Below are 14,517 nucleotides of genomic sequence, written 5' to 3' on the forward strand. Positions count from 1 at the left end.
TTCCTTTGTTTCCCATCGCTTCATTACACGCCAGAAGTGTTGTGTTTAAAAAACAAAAAGCAATTTAGTTTCATCCTTAGCTAATCCACGTCTAAGCAAAGATTGCTACAAGGTATCAATCGTTTACCAAATACCGCAAAATTAATCTGCATCTTCGAAATCAACCCGCTTTCCGGACACAGCTGAAATGTTGTCATGAACGAAACTTTATTTTTGTCTCTTTTGCGTGAAGAATGTATCTGCATACTCTGGATGAAAATTTGCACAGATATTCGATCGAGCTTTCCACGTCCTACGCGGAAGGAAAAGAAAAAGGAAGTATTACCTTTTAAGTGTCTTCTGTTACTCGGCGTCGAATGTCGAACGTGCTGATTGATGTTCGTTCTTGCAGTTCACTGACGTCCTGTTTGATCGTCGCGCACAACACACACGAGTGCATCCAGCTCTCTTAGAACATCTGACAGTCTGAGCTGTGGTCCTTCAGTTGCTCGGCGACAGACGACCGCGCGTGACAATGCTGCCGTATTTGCTAGCACAAAGGGCCCTCCTGGAAGGATGGAAAGTAAAGTGTGGCTTGCATTGCGGCTGCAAAAAGCACTCATTCCGCAGATCTCATTCGCGGTTTCAACAGCCGAGAAAGAGGGCTCGTTGGAGACGGAGAGGAGGGCCCGGAGGCGGCAACCCGGACTTGGCCCGCCATCTTCCGGAGGGAACGGTAAATTAACTCCAGCAGCGGCCGGCGCCGCGAGCCGTATGGTGGTGCTCGCACAAAATGCATCGCTTTTCTCGGCAGAGGAGCGTTGTTGCGACTATCTGCCATCTAACTCGACAGCCAATAGCTCTCTTGTAAGGAGACAGGTACATGGACGGCCACCATTCTGTTCGCCGATTGCGAAAACGTCAGGAGCTCTCGTTACATCTCGATAGCGCGAGGCACTACAAATTCTCGCCTGTGGCGCGACGAAAGCATACTTACCTGGCGTAGGGGATACCGTGATCATGAAGGCGGTTCCTCCGGGGTGAGGCCCTTCCATTGCACTTCGGTCGAGCTGACCCCCGCGATTACTCCAAATGTGAGTAACTCGGGCGCATAATTTTTGGTAGTCGGGACTTGCGTTCGCGCTGTCCCGGTGTTCATTTCAATTACAAACGCAGTATTGTGTGATAGCAGTCGGTAACTTGTGCGTCTGAGCGCTCGGCCAGCAACGTGTTTGGCAAGGGACTGCCAAACGCAGCAGCACTCGCGCTAGGCGCGTACCACGCGTCTGCGTCGACCTGGCGTCAAACCCAGAGCCAGAGCACACTGTCTGTTCGATAAGCGCGGGGGACGCGCACCAGTAGTAGCAGTAGCAGCGGCAGCCGCGAGATGGCACAAGCGGTCTAACTCTGGTACGACACCCCCATTAATGGTCGAACGGCGACTTTTGGCTTTCTCTGTGCATCGGGGGAATGCGCGCCAAACGCAATTGGACGGCGCGGCATTCCCTGCACGCACGGCGACCGCGGTGGCGCGAGCCGGCGTACACGAGGCGTCGCCCAGCCGAACGCTGTGTCGCCTGTGGCCAGGTACATGAGGGGCCGGAAGCAAGCGTCTGCTGCACTTGAGGAGCTTGCGGGGATGTGAAATGACGTGGCCAACTGTACCGAAAACGGGGAGGAGAAATTCTGGGCAACAGCCACTTGTGCTCCCAGGCGGCCACACTGACAAGGGCCAGCGTCGCTTAAATTCGGTGATGGGACGAGAACCGCGGTAGGCTGTTTATTAGGCCACGACAGTGAGCGTTTACTTTCTGTAAGGAATGTCTTGTTGTGTTTCATGTGACAACTTTGCAGGCGACCGGGGGGAAAAAAAAAAGGATTGGAAATGAGCAGTTACAACACGGGGAGGACGGAAACCGGCCAAGGGCAATTCCAAACTTCGGCTTGGTGAGCGCAGAAAATTTCTTTCTTTCGTGGTAGCTGAGTGAGACAAGGGCGCCTGTACTCGGGGCTCTCAGGGAAAGTAGAAAACGCAATGTTATCAGGTGTTTTTCTTGCAAGAAATCGAGTCAAAAAGTCTGTGTTACGCACGTCTTTAACAGGTTGGGAACTTCAAATCTGTTTATGGCTACTTTACAAGCTCGCTATTCGTCTTCCAAAGTATTAAAAGTACACCATACCTCCTTGGAGTGAGAACAGATAGGTTTCGAATGGAGTGGAAATAACATAAAACTCTTCTTTCTCTCTCTCTCTCTCTCTATAACAAGTGTAATTAAAAACACAATTTCTCCCTACTCACTGACAAAATATCCGAACACTGCCTACTGTAACACACATGGTTCTACATTGACAGACGCGTAATAGCGGCAGTTTCAGTAAATTACTCACGCCTACTAATTGCAGAAACGGATAGCCCTCAATGAATTCGTTGTTGCATCACTACATTCACGGAAAAGCCACTTCCTTTGTTTCCCATCGCTTCATTACACGCCAGAAGTGTTGTGTTTAAAAAACAAAAAGCAATTTAGTTTCATCCTTAGCTAATCCACGTCTAAGCAAAGATTGCTACAAGGTATCAATCGTTTACCAAATACCGCAAAATTAATCTGCATCTTCGAAATCAACCCGCTTTCCGGACACAGCTGAAATGTTGTCATGAACGAAACTTTATTTTTCTCTCTTTTGCGTGAAGAATGTATCTGCATACTCTGGATGAAAATTTGCACAGATATTCGATCGAGCTTTCCACGTCCTACGCGGAAGGAAAAGAAAAAGGAAGTATTACCTTTTAAGTGTCTTCTGTTACTCGGCGTCGAATGTCGAACGTGCTGATTGATGTTCGTTCTTGCAGTTCACTGACGTCCTGTTTGATCGTCGCGCACAACACACACGAGTGCATCCAGCTCTCTTAGAACATCTGACAGTCTGAGCTGTGGTCCTTCAGTTGCTCGGCGACAGACGACCGCGCGTGACAATGCTGCCGTATTTGCTAGCACAAAGGGCCCTCCTGGAAGGATGGAAAGTAAAGTGTGGCTTGCATTGCGGCTGCAAAAAGCACTCATTCCGCAGATCTCATTCGCGGTTTCAACAGCCGAGAAAGAGGGCTCGTTGGAGACGGAGAGGAGGGCCCGGAGGCGGCAACCCGGACTTGGCCCGCCATCTTCCGGAGGGAACGGTAAATTAACTCCAGCAGCGGCCGGCGCCGCGAGCCGTATGGTGGTGCTCGCACAAAATGCATCGCTTTTCTCGGCAGAGGAGCGTTGTTGCGACTATCTGCCATCTAACTCGACAGCCAATAGCTCTCTTGTAAGGAGACAGGTACATGGACGGCCACCATTCTGTTCGCCGATTGCGAAAACGTCAGGAGCTCTCGTTACATCTCGATAGCGCGAGGCACTACAAATTCTCGCCTGTGGCGCGACGAAAGCATACTTACCTGGCGTAGGGGATACCGTGATCATGAAGGCGGTTCCTCCGGGGTGAGGCTCTTCCATTGCACTTCGGTCGAGCTGACCCCCGCGATTACTCCAAATGTGAGTAACTCGGGCGCATAATTTTTGGTAGTCGGGACTTGCGTTCGCGCTGTCCCGGTGTTCATTTCAATTACAAACGCAGTATTGTGTGATAGCAGTCGGTAACTTGTGCGTCTGAGCGCTCGGCCAGCAACGTGTTTGGCAAGGGACTGCCAAACGCAGCAGCACTCGCGCTAGGCGCGTACCACGCGTCTGCGTCGACCTGGCGTCAAACCCAGAGCCAGAGCACACTGTCTGTTCGATAAGCGCGGGGGACGCGCACCAGTAGTAGCAGTAGCAGCGGCAGCCGCGAGATGGCACAAGCGGTCTAACTCTGGTACGACACCCCCATTAATGGTCGAACGGCGACTTTTGGCTTTCTCTGTGCATCGGGGGAATGCGCGCCAAACGCAATTGGACGGCGCGGCATTCCCTGCACGCACGGCGACCGCGGTGGCGCGAGCCGGCGTACACGAGGCGTCGCCCAGCCGAACGCTGTGTCGCCTGTGGCCAGGTACATGAGGGGCCGGAAGCAAGCGTCTGCTGCACTTGAGGAGCTTGCGGGGATGTGAAATGACGTGGCCAACTGTACCGAAAACGGGGAGGAGAAATTCTGGGCAACAGCCACTTGTGCTCCCAGGCGGCCACACTGACAAGGGCCAGCGTCGCTTAAATTCGGTGATGGGACGAGAACCGCGGTAGGCTGTTTATTAGGCCACGACAGTGAGCGTTTACTTTCTGTAAGGAATGTCTTGTTGTGTTTCATGTGACAACTTTGCAGGCGACCGGGGGAAAAAAAAAAAGGATTGGAAATGAGCAGTTACAACACGGGGAGGACGGAAACCGGCCAAGGGCAATTCCAAACTTCGGCTTGGTGAGCGCAGAAAATTTCTTTCTTTCGTGGTAGCTGAGTGAGACAAGGGCGCCTGTACTCGGGGCTCTCAGGGAAAGTAGAAAACGCAATGTTATCAGGTGTTTTTCTTGCAAGAAATCGAGTCAAAAAGTCTGTGTTACGCACGTCTTCTGTAACAGGTTGGGAACTTCAAATCTGTTTATGGCTACTTTACAAGCTCGCTATTCGTCTTCCAAAGTATTAAAAGTACACCATACCTCCTTGGAGTGAGAACAGATAGGTTTCGAATGGAGTGGAAATAACATAAAACTCTTCTTTCTCTCTCTCTCTCTCTCTCTATAACAAGTGTAATTAAAAACACAATTTCTCCCTACTCACTGACAAAATATCCGAACACTGCCTACTGTAACACACATGGTTCTACATTGACAGACGCGTAATAGCGGCAGTTTCAGTAAATTACTCACGCCTACTAATTGCAGAAACGGATAGCCCTCAATGAATTCGTTGTTGCATCACTACATTCACGGAAAAGCCACTTCCTTTGTTTCCCATCGCTTCATTACACGCCAGAAGTGTTGTGTTTAAAAAACAAAAAGCAATTTAGTTTCATCCTTAGCTAATCCACGTCTAAGCAAAGATTGCTACAAGGTATCAATCGTTTACCAAATACCGCAAAATTAATCTGCATCTTCGAAATCAACCCGCTTTCCGGACACAGCTGAAATGTTGTCATGAACGAAACTTTATTTTTCTCTCTTTTGCGTGAAGAATGTATCTGCATACTCTGGATGAAAATTTGCACAGATATTCGATCGAGCTTTCCACGTCCTACGCGGAAGGAAAAGAAAAAGGAAGTATTACCTTTTAAGTGTCTTCTGTTACTCGGCGTCGAATGTCGAACGTGCTGATTGATGTTCGTTCTTGCAGTTCACTGACGTCCTGTTTGATCGTCGCGCACAACACACACGAGTGCATCCAGCTCTCTTAGAACATCTGACAGTCTGAGCTGTGGTCCTTCAGTTGCTCGGCGACAGACGACCGCGCGTGACAATGCTGCCGTATTTGCTAGCACAAAGGGCCCTCCTGGAAGGATGGAAAGTAAAGTGTGGCTTGCATTGCGGCTGCAAAAAGCACTCATTCCGCAGATCTCATTCGCGGTTTCAACAGCCGAGAAAGAGGGCTCGTTGGAGACGGAGAGGAGGGCCCGGAGGCGGCAACCCGGACTTGGCCCGCCATCTTCCGGAGGGAACGGTAAATTAACTCCAGCAGCGGCCGGCGCCGCGAGCCGTATGGTGGTGCTCGCACAAAATGCATCGCTTTTCTCGGCAGAGGAGCGTTGTTGCGACTATCTGCCATCTAACTCGACAGCCAATAGCTCTCTTGTAAGGAGACAGGTACATGGACGGCCACCATTCTGTTCGCCGATTGCGAAAACGTCAGGAGCTCTCGTTACATCTCGATAGCGCGAGGCACTACAAATTCTCGCCTGTGGCGCGACGAAAGCATACTTACCTGGCGTAGGGGATACCGTGATCATGAAGGCGGTTCCTCCGGGGTGAGGCTCTTCCATTGCACTTCGGTCGAGCTGACCCCCGCGATTACTCCAAATGTGAGTAACTCGGGCGCATAATTTTTGGTAGTCGGGACTTGCGTTCGCGCTGTCCCGGTGTTCATTTCAATTACAAACGCAGTATTGTGTGATAGCAGTCGGTAACTTGTGCGTCTGAGCGCTCGGCCAGCAACGTGTTTGGCAAGGGACTGCCAAACGCAGCAGCACTCGCGCTAGGCGCGTACCACGCGTCTGCGTCGACCTGGCGTCAAACCCAGAGCCAGAGCACACTGTCTGTTCGATAAGCGCGGGGGACGCGCACCAGTAGTAGCAGTAGCAGCGGCAGCCGCGAGATGGCACAAGCGGTCTAACTCTGGTACGACACCCCCATTAATGGTCGAACGGCGACTTTTGGCTTTCTCTGTGCATCGGGGGAATGCGCGCCAAACGCAATTGGACGGCGCGGCATTCCCTGCACGCACGGCGACCGCGGTGGCGCGAGCCGGCGTACACGAGGCGTCGCCCAGCCGAACGCTGTGTCGCCTGTGGCCAGGTACATGAGGGGCCGGAAGCAAGCGTCTGCTGCACTTGAGGAGCTTGCGGGGATGTGAAATGACGTGGCCAACTGTACCGAAAACGGGGAGGAGAAATTCTGGGCAACAGCCACTTGTGCTCCCAGGCGGCCACACTGACAAGGGCCAGCGTCGCTTAAATTCGGTGATGGGACGAGAACCGCGGTAGGCTGTTTATTAGGCCACGACAGTGAGCGTTTACTTTCTGTAAGGAATGTCTTGTTGTGTTTCATGTGACAACTTTGCAGGCGACCGGGGGGAAAAAAAAAAGGATTGGAAATGAGCAGTTACAACACGGGGAGGACGGAAACCGGCCAAGGGCAATTCCAAACTTCGGCTTGGTGAGCGCAGAAAATTTCTTTCTTTCGTGGTAGCTGAGTGAGACAAGGGCGCCTGTACTCGGGGCTCTCAGGGAAAGTAGAAAACGCAATGTTATCAGGTGTTTTTCTTGCAAGAAATCGAGTCAAAAAGTCTGTGTTACGCACGTCTTTAACAGGTTGGGAACTTCAAATCTGTTTATGGCTACTTTACAAGCTCGCTATTCGTCTTCCAAAGTATTAAAAGTACACCATACCTCCTTGGAGTGAGAACAGATAGGTTTCGAATGGAGTGGAAATAACATAAAACTCTTCTTTCTCTCTCTCTCTCTCTCTCTATAACAAGTGTAATTAAAAACACAATTTCTCCCTACTCACTGACAAAATATCCGAACACTGCCTACTGTAACACACATGGTTCTACATTGACAGACGCGTAATAGCGGCAGTTTCAGTAAATTACTCACGCCTACTAATTGCAGAAACGGATAGCCCTCAATGAATTCGTTGTTGCATCACTACATTCACGGAAAAGCCACTTCCTTTGTTTCCCATCGCTTCATTACACGCCAGAAGTGTTGTGTTTAAAAAACAAAAAGCAATTTAGTTTCATCCTTAGCTAATCCACGTCTAAGCAAAGATTGCTACAAGGTATCAATCGTTTACCAAATACCGCAAAATTAATCTGCATCTTCGAAATCAACCCGCTTTCCGGACACAGCTGAAATGTTGTCATGAACGAAACTTTATTTTTCTCTCTTTTGCGTGAAGAATGTATCTGCATACTCTGGATGAAAATTTGCACAGATATTCGATCGAGCTTTCCACGTCCTACGCGGAAGGAAAAGAAAAAGGAAGTATTACCTTTTAAGTGTCTTCTGTTACTCGGCGTCGAATGTCGAACGTGCTGATTGATGTTCGTTCTTGCAGTTCACTGACGTCCTGTTTGATCGTCGCGCACAACACACACGAGTGCATCCAGCTCTCTTAGAACATCTGACAGTCTGAGCTGTGGTCCTTCAGTTGCTCGGCGACAGACGACCGCGCGTGACAATGCTGCCGTATTTGCTAGCACAAAGGGCCCTCCTGGAAGGATGGAAAGTAAAGTGTGGCTTGCATTGCGGCTGCAAAAAGCACTCATTCCGCAGATCTCATTCGCGGTTTCAACAGCCGAGAAAGAGGGCTCGTTGGAGACGGAGAGGAGGGCCCGGAGGCGGCAACCCGGACTTGGCCCGCCATCTTCCGGAGGGAACGGTAAATTAACTCCAGCAGCGGCCGGCGCCGCGAGCCGTATGGTGGTGCTCGCACAAAATGCATCGCTTTTCTCGGCAGAGGAGCGTTGTTGCGACTATCTGCCATCTAACTCGACAGCCAATAGCTCTCTTGTAAGGAGACAGGTACATGGACGGCCACCATTCTGTTCGCCGATTGCGAAAACGTCAGGAGCTCTCGTTACATCTCGATAGCGCGAGGCACTACAAATTCTCGCCTGTGTCGCGACGAAAGCATACTTACCTGGCGTAGGGGATACCGTGATCATGAAGGCGGTTCCTCCGGGGTGAGGCTCTTCCATTGCACTTCGGTCGAGCTGACCCCCGCGATTACTCCAAATGTGAGTAACTCGGGCGCATAATTTTTGGTAGTCGGGACTTGCGTTCGCGCTGTCCCGGTGTTCATTTCAATTACAAACGCAGTATTGTGTGATAGCAGTCGGTAACTTGTGCGTCTGAGCGCTCGGCCAGCAACGTGTTTGGCAAGGGACTGCCAAACGCAGCAGCACTCGCGCTAGGCGCGTACCACGCGTCTGCGTCGACCTGGCGTCAAACCCAGAGCCAGAGCACACTGTCTGTTCGATAAGCGCGGGGGACGCGCACCAGTAGTAGCAGTAGCAGCGGCAGCCGCGAGATGGCACAAGCGGTCTAACTCTGGTACGACACCCCCATTAATGGTCGAACGGCGACTTTTGGCTTTCTCTGTGCATCGGGGGAATGCGCGCCAAACGCAATTGGACGGCGCGGCATTCCCTGCACGCACGGCGACCGCGGTGGCGCGAGCCGGCGTACACGAGGCGTCGCCCAGCCGAACGCTGTGTCGCCTGTGGCCAGGTACATGAGGGGCCGGAAGCAAGCGTCTGCTGCACTTGAGGAGCTTGCGGGGATGTGAAATGACGTGGCCAACTGTACCGAAAACGGGGAGGAGAAATTCTGGGCAACAGCCACTTGTGCTCCCAGGCGGCCACACTGACAAGGGCCAGCGTCGCTTAAATTCGGTGATGGGACGAGAACCGCGGTAGGCTGTTTATTAGGCCACGACAGTGAGCGTTTACTTTCTGTAAGGAATGTCTTGTTGTGTTTCATGTGACAACTTTGCAGGCGACCGGGAAAAAAAAAAAGAGGGATTGGAAATGAGCAGTTACAACACGGGGAGGACGGAAACCGGCCAAGGGCAATTCCAAACTTCGGCTTGGTGAGCGCAGAAAATTTCTTTCTTTCGTGGTAGCTGAGTGAGACAAGGGCGCCTGTACTCGGGGCTCTCAGGGAAAGTAGAAAACGCAATGTTATCAGGTGTTTTTCTTGCAAGAAATCGAGTCAAAAAGTCTGTGTTACGCACGTCTTTAACAGGTTGGGAACTTCAAATCTGTTTATGGCTACTTTACAAGCTCGCTATTCGTCTTCCAAAGTATTAAAAGTACACCATACCTCCTTGGAGTGAGAACAGATAGGTTTCGAATGGAGTGGAAATAACATAAAACTCTTCTTTCTCTCTCTCTCTCTCTCTATAACAAGTGTAATTAAAAACACAATTTCTCCCTACTCACTGACAAAATATCCGAACACTGCCTACTGTAACACACATGGTTCTACATTGACAGACGCGTAATAGCGGCAGTTTCAGTAAATTACTCACGCCTACTAATTGCAGAAACGGATAGCCCTCAATGAATTCGTTGTTGCATCACTACATTCACGGAAAAGCCACTTCCTTTGTTTCCCATCGCTTCATTACACGCCAGAAGTGTTGTGTTTAAAAAACAAAAAGCAATTTAGTTTCATCCTTAGCTAATCCACGTCTAAGCAAAGATTGCTACAAGGTATCAATCGTTTACCAAATACCGCAAAATTAATCTGCATCTTCGAAATCAACCCGCTTTCCGGACACAGCTGAAATGTTGTCATGAACGAAACTTTATTTTTGTCTCTTTTGCGTGAAGAATGTATCTGCATACTCTGGATGAAAATTTGCACAGATATTCGATCGAGCTTTCCACGTCCTACGCGGAAGGAAAAGAAAAAGGAAGTATTACCTTTTAAGTGTCTTCTGTTACTCGGCGTCGAATGTCGAACGTGCTGATTGATGTTCGTTCTTGCAGTTCACTGACGTCCTGTTTGATCGTCGCGCACAACACACACGAGTGCATCCAGCTCTCTTAGAACATCTGACAGTCTGAGCTGTGGTCCTTCAGTTGCTCGGCGACAGACGACCGCGCGTGACAATGCTGCCGTATTTGCTAGCACAAAGGGCCCTCCTGGAAGGATGGAAAGTAAAGTGTGGCTTGCATTGCGGCTGCAAAAAGCACTCATTCCGCAGATCTCATTCGCGGTTTCAACAGCCGAGAAAGAGGGCTCGTTGGAGACGGAGAGGAGGGCCCGGAGGCGGCAACCCGGACTTGGCCCGCCATCTTCCGGAGGGAACGGTAAATTAACTCCAGCAGCGGCCGGCGCCGCGAGCCGTATGGTGGTGCTCGCACAAAATGCATCGCTTTTCTCGGCAGAGGAGCGTTGTTGCGACTATCTGCCATCTAACTCGACAGCCAATAGCTCTCTTGTAAGGAGACTGGTACATGGACGGCCACCATTCTGTTCGCCGATTGCGAAAACGTCAGGAGCTCTCGTTACATCTCGATAGCGCGAGGCACTACAAATTCTCGCCTGTGGCGCGACGAAAGCATACTTACCTGGCGTAGGGGATACCGTGATCATGAAGGCGGTTCCTCCGGGGTGAGGCTCTTCCATTGCACTTCGGTCGAGCTGACCCCCGCGATTACTCCAAATGTGAGTAACTCGGGCGCATAATTTTTGGTAGTCGGGACTTGCGTTCGCGCTGTCCCGGTGTTCATTTCAATTACAAACGCAGTATTGTGTGATAGCAGTCGGTAACTTGTGCGTCTGAGCGCTCGGCCAGCAACGTGTTTGGCAAGGGACTGCCAAACGCAGCAGCACTCGCGCTAGGCGCGTACCACGCGTCTGCGTCGACCTGGCGTCAAACCCAGAGCCAGAGCACACTGTCTGTTCGATAAGCGCGGGGGACGCGCACCAGTAGTAGCAGTAGCAGCGGCAGCCGCGAGATGGCACAAGCGGTCTAACTCTGGTACGACACCCCCATTAATGGTCGAACGGCGACTTTTGGCTTTCTCTGTGCATCGGGGGAATGCGCGCCAAACGCAATTGGACGGCGCGGCATTCCCTGCACGCACGGCGACCGCGGTGGCGCGAGCCGGCGTACACGAGGCGTCGCCCAGCCGAACGCTGTGTCGCCTGTGGCCAGGTACATGAGGGGCCGGAAGCAAGCGTCTGCTGCACTTGAGGAGCTTGCGGGGATGTGAAATGACGTGGCCAACTGTACCGAAAACGGGGAGGAGAAATTCTGGGCAACAGCCACTTGTGCTCCCAGGCGGCCACACTGACAAGGGCCAGCGTCGCTTAAATTCGGTGATGGGACGAGAACCGCGGTAGGCTGTTTATTAGGCCACGACAGTGAGCGTTTACTTTCTGTAAGGAATGTCTTGTTGTGTTTCATGTGACAACTTTGCAGGCGACCGGGAAAAAAAAAAAAAGAGGGATTGGAAATGAGCAGTTACAACACGGGGAGGACGGAAACCGGCCAAGGGCAATTCCAAACTTCGGCTTGGTGAGCGCAGAAAATTTCTTTCTTTCGTGGTAGCTGAGTGAGACAAGGGCGCCTGTACTCGGGGCTCTCAGGGAAAGTAGAAAACGCAATGTTATCAGGTGTTTTTCTTGCAAGAAATCGAGTCAAAAAGTCTGTGTTACGCACGTCTTCTGTAACAGGTTGGGAACTTCAAATCTGTTTATGGCTACTTTACAAGCTCGCTATTCGTCTTCCAAAGTATTAAAAGTACACCATACCTCCTTGGAGTGAGAACAGATAGGTTTCGAATGGAGTGGAAATAACATAAAACTCTTCTCTCTCTCTCTCTATAACAAGTGTAAGTAAAAACACAATTTCTCCCTACTCACTGACAAAATATCCGAACACTGCCTACTGTAACACACATGGTTCTACATTGACAGACGCGTAATAGCGGCAGTTTCAGTAAATTACTCACGCCTACTAATTGCAGAAACGGATAGCCCTCAATGAATTCGTTGTTGCATCACTACATTCACGGAAAAGCCACTTCCTTTGTTTCCCATCGCTTCATTACACGCCAGAAGTGTTGTGTTTAAAAAACAAAAAGCAATTTAGTTTCATCCTTAGCTAATCCACGTCTAAGCAAAGATTGCTACAAGGTATCAATCGTTTACCAAATACCGCAAAATTAATCTGCATCTTCGAAATCAACCCGCTTTCCGGACACAGCTGAAATGTTGTCATGAACGAAACTTTATTTTTCTCTCTTTTGCGTGAAGAATGTATCTGCATACTCTGGATGAAAATTTGCACAGATATTCGATCGAGCTTTCCACGTCCTACGCGGAAGGAAAAGAAAAAGGAAGTATTACCTTTTAAGTGTCTTCTGTTACTCGGCGTCGAATGTCGAACGTGCTGATTGATGTTCGTTCTTGCAGTTCACTGACGTCCTGTTTGATCGTCGCGCACAACACACACGAGTGCATCCAGCTCTCTTAGAACATCTGACAGTCTGAGCTGTGGTCCTTCAGTTGCTCGGCGACAGACGACCGCGCGTGACAATGCTGCCGTATTTGCTAGCACAAAGGGCCCTCCTGGAAGGATGGAAAGTAAAGTGTGGCTTGCATTGCGGCTGCAAAAAGCACTCATTCCGCAGATCTCATTCGCGGTTTCAACAGCCGAGAAAGAGGGCTCGTTGGAGACGGAGAGGAGGGCCCGGAGGCGGCAACCCGGACTTGGCCCGCCATCTTCCGGAGGGAACGGTAAATTAACTCCAGCAGCGGCCGGCGCCGCGAGCCGTATGGTGGTGCTCGCACAAAATGCATCGCTTTTCTCGGCAGAGGAGCGTTGTTGCGACTATCTGCCATCTAACTCGACAGCCAATAGCTCTCTTGTAAGGAGACAGGTACATGGACGGCCACCATTCTGTTCGCCGATTGCGAAAACGTCAGGAGCTCTCGTTACATCTCGATAGCGCGAGGCACTACAAATTCTCGCCTGTGGCGCGACGAAAGCATACTTACCTGGCGTAGGGGATACCGTGATCATGAAGGCGGTTCCTCCGGGGTGAGGCTCTTCCATTGCACTTCGGTCGAGCTGACCCCCGCGATTACTCCAAATGTGAGTAACTCGGGCGCATAATTTTTGGTAGTCGGGACTTGCGTTCGCGCTGTCCCGGTGTTCATTTCAATTACAAACGCAGTATTGTGTGATAGCAGTCGGTAACTTGTGCGTCTGAGCGCTCGGCCAGCAACGTGTTTGGCAAGGGACTGCCAAACGCAGCAGCACTCGCGCTAGGCGCGTACCACGCGTCTGCGTCGACCTGGCGTCAAACCCAGAGCCAGAGCACACTGTCTGTTCGATAAGCGCGGGGGACGCGCACCAGTAGTAGCAGTAGCAGCGGCAGCCGCGAGATGGCACAAGCGGTCTAACTCTGGTACGACACCCCCATTAATGGTCGAACGGCGACTTTTGGCTTTCTCTGTGCATCGGGGGAATGCGCGCCAAACGCAATTGGACGGCGCGGCATTCCCTGCACGCACGGCGACCGCGGTGGCGCGAGCCGGCGTACACGAGGCGTCGCCCAGCCGAACGCTGTGTCGCCTGTGGCCAGGTACATGAGGGGCCGGAAGCAAGCGTCTGCTGCACTTGAGGAGCTTGCGGGGATGTGAAATGACGTGGCCAACTGTACCGAAAACGGGGAGGAGAAATTCTGGGCAACAGCCACTTGTGCTCCCAGGCGGCCACACTGACAAGGGCCAGCGTCGCTTAAATTCGGTGATGGGACGAGAACCGCGGTAGGCTGTTTATTAGGCCACGACAGTGAGCGTTTACTTTCTGTAAGGAATGTCTTGTTGTGTTTCATGTGACAACTTTGCAGGCGACCGGGAAAAAAAAAAAAAGAGGGATTGGAAATGAGCAGTTACAACACGGGGAGGACGGAAACCGGCCAAGGGCAATTCCAAACTTCGGCTTGGTGAGCGCAGAAAATTTCTTTCTTTCGTGGTAGCTGAGTGAGACAAGGGCGCCTGTACTCGGGGCTCTCAGGGAAAGTAGAAAACGCAATGTTATCAGGTGTTTTTCTTGCAAGAAATCGAGTCAAAAAGTCTGTGTTACGCACGTCTTCTGTAACAGGTTGGGAACTTCAAATCTGTTTATGGCTACTTTACAAGCTCGCTATTCGTCTTCCAAAGTATTAAAAGTACACCATACCTCCTTGGAGTGAGAACAGATAGGTTTCGAATGGAGTGGAAATAACATAAAACTCTTCTCTCTCTCTCTCTATAACAAGTGTAAGTAAAAACACAATTTCTCCCTACTCACTGACAAAATATCCGAACACTGCCTACTGTAACACACATGG

General features: G+C 50.9%; 6 non-coding genes across 6 annotated transcripts; all 6 read left to right on the top strand.

Annotated features, from left to right (window-relative positions):
- The first annotated feature begins 968 nt into the window (after positions 1-968).
- On the top strand, positions 969-1,131 carry LOC126237674 (U1 spliceosomal RNA). Its single transcript, XR_007545149.1, has one exon. It is a non-coding gene; the product is annotated as a U1 spliceosomal RNA (small nuclear RNA).
- A 2,276-nt stretch (positions 1,132-3,407) lies between these two features.
- On the top strand, positions 3,408-3,570 carry LOC126237644 (U1 spliceosomal RNA). The gene has a single exon (XR_007545123.1). It is a non-coding gene; the product is annotated as a U1 spliceosomal RNA (small nuclear RNA).
- Positions 3,571-5,851: 2,281 nt separating this feature from the next.
- LOC126237645 (U1 spliceosomal RNA) lies at positions 5,852-6,014 on the top strand. The gene has a single exon (XR_007545124.1). It is a non-coding gene; the product is annotated as a U1 spliceosomal RNA (small nuclear RNA).
- Positions 6,015-8,292: 2,278 nt separating this feature from the next.
- LOC126237646 (U1 spliceosomal RNA) lies at positions 8,293-8,455 on the top strand. Its single transcript, XR_007545125.1, has one exon. It is a non-coding gene; the product is annotated as a U1 spliceosomal RNA (small nuclear RNA).
- Positions 8,456-10,732: 2,277 nt separating this feature from the next.
- LOC126237647 (U1 spliceosomal RNA) lies at positions 10,733-10,895 on the top strand. Its single transcript, XR_007545126.1, has one exon. It is a non-coding gene; the product is annotated as a U1 spliceosomal RNA (small nuclear RNA).
- Positions 10,896-13,169: 2,274 nt separating this feature from the next.
- On the top strand, positions 13,170-13,332 carry LOC126237648 (U1 spliceosomal RNA). Its single transcript, XR_007545127.1, has one exon. It is a non-coding gene; the product is annotated as a U1 spliceosomal RNA (small nuclear RNA).
- The last annotated feature ends 1,185 nt before the right edge of the window (positions 13,333-14,517 follow it).

The sequence above is a fragment of the Schistocerca nitens genome, chromosome 2 (assembly GCF_023898315.1).
Source record: "Schistocerca nitens isolate TAMUIC-IGC-003100 chromosome 2, iqSchNite1.1, whole genome shotgun sequence".
Lineage (NCBI taxonomy): Eukaryota > Metazoa > Arthropoda > Insecta > Orthoptera > Acrididae > Schistocerca > Schistocerca nitens.